General features: G+C 44.0%; 1 protein-coding gene across 1 annotated transcript in view; it reads right to left on the bottom strand.

Moving 5' to 3' along the window:
- The window catches only part of DDRGK1 (DDRGK domain containing 1), a 642,973-nt gene that overhangs the window by 321,200 nt on the left and 315,996 nt on the right, over positions 1–5,777 (bottom strand). The window lies entirely within an intron of this gene.

Genomic DNA, 5,777 nt, shown 5'->3' with positions numbered 1-5,777 from the left:
GACATGAGTCTTTCACTGGGGGGGGGGGGGGGGGGGGTGGATCTGGGAGGTCTGGGGGAAGGGCTTATGGAACAGGAAGACGCGTCCAGGATGTCCAATGGCAATATGGCGAATTGGAAGGTGTATAAGAGTTAGGAAGGAGGAAGTGCAAGATGGAGGAACGTTGACATTTTGGAATCCGTCCGTGAATAGAATGCACCAGTTTAAGCCGAGCCAGATATTCGTACTCCCGCCAGCCTGTTCTGAAATTTGTAGCGTTTCGGACGCCAAGACTCACAGGCTTTTTCAGGCGAGGCCTACACAGCTGGGTGGAAACATTCTCAGTCCAGAGAGCTGAAGAAGAAAAAAAAATCTCCTCACGCACTTGACATATTGACATATTCATATTGTCATATTGTCGTCGACTCGTTGTCGTTTCTTGATACTGCAAAACACACCGAGTCGTGAGAGGTTCTTTAATTGACGGACATGAATTGGTATTGTGACGTCATTTCGCCGAACTGCACTCTCGGTGACCGTAAATGTATAACGCAGGGAGGTATTTAAAACAAGAACAGGAAAACAGAATGAAGTGAGCGGTGAAGGCTATTGTTGGCTCAGGAGAACAAGCAGTCATAAAAATTCCGTGCGCCGCTACGGTGGTTTCTAAAAATGTCGCCAGGCGCAAGGATTTACCGGGAATTTCGAAGAGGAAGAGGAGAAATGACCGCAACGTGCTCGCGCAGGTACTGCCTGAAAAGGGGAGGGGTTTGAAACGCCGCGCGCTTACGTCATGCATCGCGTTTTGCCGCCACGCCGGCCGCACCTGCACAGCCATCTCTCGACTTCGGTCGGGGACTTTGTGCGATCACAGAAAGCAAAGAACCTGTTTATATTCCGTCCGAAGTTCACGAGATGACGTCATGACGTCATGAACATTCTTCAGTTACAGGTTTAAAACTAGAACGGCACTCAGTGGAGAGCATACCTCCGCCTGGTTGGCCATATCACTCAATGGTGAAGAATCGAATCGATTCTTCCTTGTCACACACACAACCTGTCCAACAAGTTTCGTCCAAACCCATCCATAGTTTTTTGAGATATCCTGATATGTATCATTTTGGACCTATCTCCCAATGGTGAAGAATAACTTAAATTATTAAATAATTGTCATATCCGAATCCATATTCAGATCTTCACCAAAATCGAATATATTTGTCCCTGTCAGACACCCAACCGGTCCACCAAATTTTGTCCAAATCCGTCCACAACTTTTTGAGATATCCTGCTATGTATCGTTTTTGGCCCTATCTCCCAATGGTGAAGAATCACTGAAAAAGTCTAGTAGCCGGATCCGAATCCGGATCTTCACCAAAATCTAATCATTTCGTCCTTGTGACATACGCTACATCTCTGCCAAATGTCGTCCGTATCTGTCCACAACTTTGAGATACTTTGTTCACAGACAGACAGACAGGGGTGAAAACATAACCTCCATCCACCTTTCGTGGCGGAGGTAATAACAACATTCCTTTATGACGTCCGACGTCCCCATCGAAGTGATACGCATCTTGCTTGCACTGGCACAGGTATAATTATAAAATTATAATCGCGATAGTTGAACTGCAGGTATTAATTCAGCGACCGTAGTTGCTGGTGGTTATGTTATTATGTAGTTGTACCTTTAAATATACAACACCATCCAAATCGCAGATTATTATGGAAGTTATTTTTACCAACAACAGAATTCCAAAATAGCAAGAATTCCTTTCCAAAATAGCAATTATGTCATCATCATAATCTTGATCGTCATTATTAATATCGTCATCGTCATTATCAATATCGTCATCGCCATTATCAATATCGTCATCGCCATAATCTTCATCTTCATCGTCATCATCATTATCGGCAACATCATGATCGTCATCATCATCGTCATCATCGTCATTGTCATCATAGTCATCATCATCATCTTCATTGTCATCATAGTCATTATCGTCATCATCATCATCATCATCGCCATTGTCATCATCATCGTCTTCATTGTCATCAAAGTCATTATCGTCGTCATCATCGTCTTCATTGTCATCATCATGATTGTCATCGTCATCGTCATCTTCATCATAGTCATCATCATGATCGTCATCATCATCCTCATCTTCATCATAGTCATCACCGTCATCATCCTCATCGTCTTCATTGTCATCATCATGATTGCCATCATCATTGTCATCATCATCATAGTCATCATCATCATCATCTTCATCGTCTTCATTGTCATCATCATGATCGTCATCATCATTGTCATCTTCATCATAGTCATCATCCTCATCGTCTTCATTGTCGTCATCATGATTGTCATCATCTTCATCATTATCGGCATCATCATGATCGTCATCATCATCACCATCATTATCGGCATCATTATCGTCATTGTCAGCATCATTATCGGCATCATTAGCGTCATCATTATTGGCAGCATCATCATTGGCATCATTCTCATTGTCATCATCATCATCATCATCATCATCATCTGCATCATCATCATTATCAGCATCATTATCATTATTATTATCAGTCGTCATCGTTATCGGCATCATTATCATAATCATTGTCATCTTCATCATAGTCATAATCATCATCATCATCCTCATCGTCTTAATTGCCATCATCATGATTGTCATCATCCTCATCTTCATCACTATCGGCATCATAATGATCGTCATCATCATCATCATTATCGGCATCAATATCGCCATTGCCATCATCATTATCAGCATCATTAGCGTCATTATTGTCAGCATCATCATTGTCATCATTCTCATTGTCATCATCATCATCATCATCACCACCTGCATCATCATCATTATCAGCATCATTATCATCATTATTATCATTGTCGTCGTCATTATCGGCACCATTATCATCATCATTATCGACATCATTTTTTGTCATCATCATTTTCACCATCCTCATCATCGTCATCATCATCATTTTCATCATCTTCATTGTCATCATCATTGGCATCATCATCATTTTCATCATCTTCATTGTCATCATCATCATTGGCAACATCAGTATCGTTATCATCATTATCGACATCATTATCATCATCATCATTGTCGTCGTCATCATCATTTTCATCATCCTCATCATCGTCATCCTCATCATCGGCATCATCATTATCGGCATCATCATTGTCATCATCATTATCAGCATCATCATTGTCATCATCATTGCCACCATCATCATTTTCATCATTGCCACCATCATCATTTTCATCATCCTCATCCTCAACCTCATCATCATCATTGTCATCATCATCATTGTCATCATCATCATCGTCATCCTCATCATCGGCATCATCATTATCGTCATCATCATCATCGTCATCATCTTCATCACAATCATCATCATCCATTCAATTTAATTTGTAGATTTGGAAATTTTTCGAAACAAAATGTGAATACCTGTAAAGACCCTTGAAGATTTCCGAGCGTGTGATACGAACAGACAGGTGTTCCATCAGTGTGCACCTTGTTCTTGAAGAGCAAGAAGAGCGCCGTGTTGAAGATCCACAAAATTATACAACACCTATCACACCCCAGTTCACCGTTGTTTTTGCTTTAATCGTGATATTCACCTTTGTGTTCCACCTACCTGTCCATGTCGCTTTCGACTATGTTTTCTACCAAATTGAAGTCACATGTTTATCCCACCCCCAAACCTAATCCCACCCCCAAACCCAAACCCATTCCCACCTCCAAACCCAATCCCACTCCCAAACCCAAACCCATTCCCACCCCCAAACCCAATCCCACCCCCAAACCCAATCCCACCCCAAACCCAATCCCACCCCCAAACCCACTCCTACCCCCAAACCCAATCCCACCCCAAACCCAATCTCACCCCCAAACCCAATCCCACCCACAAACTCAATCCCACCCCCAAATCCAATCCCACCCCAAACCCAATCTCACTCCCATACACAATCCCACCCCAAACCCAATCTCACGCCCATACACAATCCCACCCCCAAATCCAATCCCACCCTCAAACCCAAACCCCACACCAAACCCAATCTCACCCCCAAACCCAATCCCACCCCAAAACCCAATCCCACCCCCAAGCCCAATCCCACCCCCAAACCCAATCCCACCCCAAACCCAATCTCACCCCCAAACCCAATCCCACCCCAACCCCTTTTCTTTAAATTGTATTAAATAAATTTTTCATTTATCTTTGAATTTCCAGTGAAAGGAAAATTTCCATGTTTTTACGTGAATCACGATAAACAATATGAATCATCATCGTCGTCATCATCAAGGTATTATGATATACCTCTTTATAGGGTGGTGGTGGTGCTGCAGCAGCTCCTCGGCAAGGGTTAGGACTTAGGATTGGGGTTGTTTGGTGGTTAGGGTGTGCTATGTGGGGTGTGGTTATGATATGGGTGGTTTTGTTGTGTTGGGTGGGTTCGTTGTGGTAGGCGGTGTGGTTATGCTATATGGGTGGTGTGGATATGCTATATGGGTGGTGTGGTTATGCTATATGGGTGGTGTGGTTATGCCATGTGTGGTGTGGTTATGCTATCGTTGGTTTAGTTATGCTGCGTGGTTTAGTTGTGGTAGGTGGTGTGGTTATGCTATATGGGTGGTGTGGTTATGCTATATGGGTGGTGTGGTTATGTTATATGGGTGGTGTGGTTATGCCATGTGTGGCGTGGTTATGCTATCGTTGGTTTAGTTATGCTGCGTGGTTTAGTTGTGGTAGGTGGTGTGGTTATGCTATATGGGTGTTGTGGTTATGCTATATGGGTGGTGTGGTTATGCTATATGGGTGGTGTGGTTATGTTATATGGGTGGTGTGGTTATGCCATGTGTGGTTTGGTTGTGCTTGGTGGTTTAGTTGTGGTAGGTGGTGTGGTTATGCTATATGGGTGGTTTGGTTGTGCTGGGTGGTTTAGTTGTGGTAGGTGGTGTGTTTATGCTATATGGGTGGTTTGGTTATGCTATATGGGTGGTGTGGTTATGCTATATGGGTGGTGTGGTTATGCTATATGGGTGGTTTGGTTGTGCTTGGTGGTTTAGTTGTGGTAGGTGGTGTGGTTATGCTATATGGGTGGTTTGGTTGTGCTGGGTGGTTAGTTGTGGTAGGTGGTGTGTTTATGCTATATGGGTGGTTTGGTTGTGCTGGGTGGTTTAGTTGTGGTAGGTGGTGTGGTTATGCTATATGGGTGGTTTGGTTGTGCTTGGTGGTTTAGTTGTGGTAGGTTGTGTGGTTATGCTATATGGGTGGTTTGGTTGTGCTGGGTGGTTAGTTGTGGTAGGTGGTGTGTTTATGCTATATGGGTGGTTTGGTTGTGCTGGGTGGTTTAGTTGTGGTAGGTGGTGTGTTTATGCTATATGGGTGGTTTGGTTGTGCTGGGTGGTTTAGTTGTGGTAGGTGGTGTGGTTATGCTATATGGGTGGTTTGGTTGTGCTGGGTGGTTTACCATTCCCTTCGCAACAGTCGTCCAGAGCAGGCATTTAATTTAATTGCAACTTGTTCAGGATGCTGGCGATAACTGGCGGACTGTTCGCGGACACCGCGGGGTATTTAACGCCTCGCACCACCAACGCTGGCTAACGTGAGCAGACCGGACACTAAGTTCGTCTAACGTCCATCCGAGAGACGCCGGTGGGTGCACACATGGATACCTCGCCCCGCCTGCCAAACGTACCAACGTGAGGATTGAGGTTTTATAGGTGTGTCGGGATTGGAACCCAGGCAAGGCTAGACAGCTCAGAGGGGAGCAC

This window comes from Myxine glutinosa, chromosome 3 (assembly GCF_964187855.1).
Source record: "Myxine glutinosa chromosome 3, kmMyxGlut1.1, whole genome shotgun sequence".
Classification (NCBI taxonomy): Eukaryota; Metazoa; Chordata; class Myxini; order Myxiniformes; family Myxinidae; genus Myxine; species Myxine glutinosa.
Note: the sequence above shows the minus strand (reverse complement) of the source record. Positions and strands in the feature narration are given on the sequence as shown.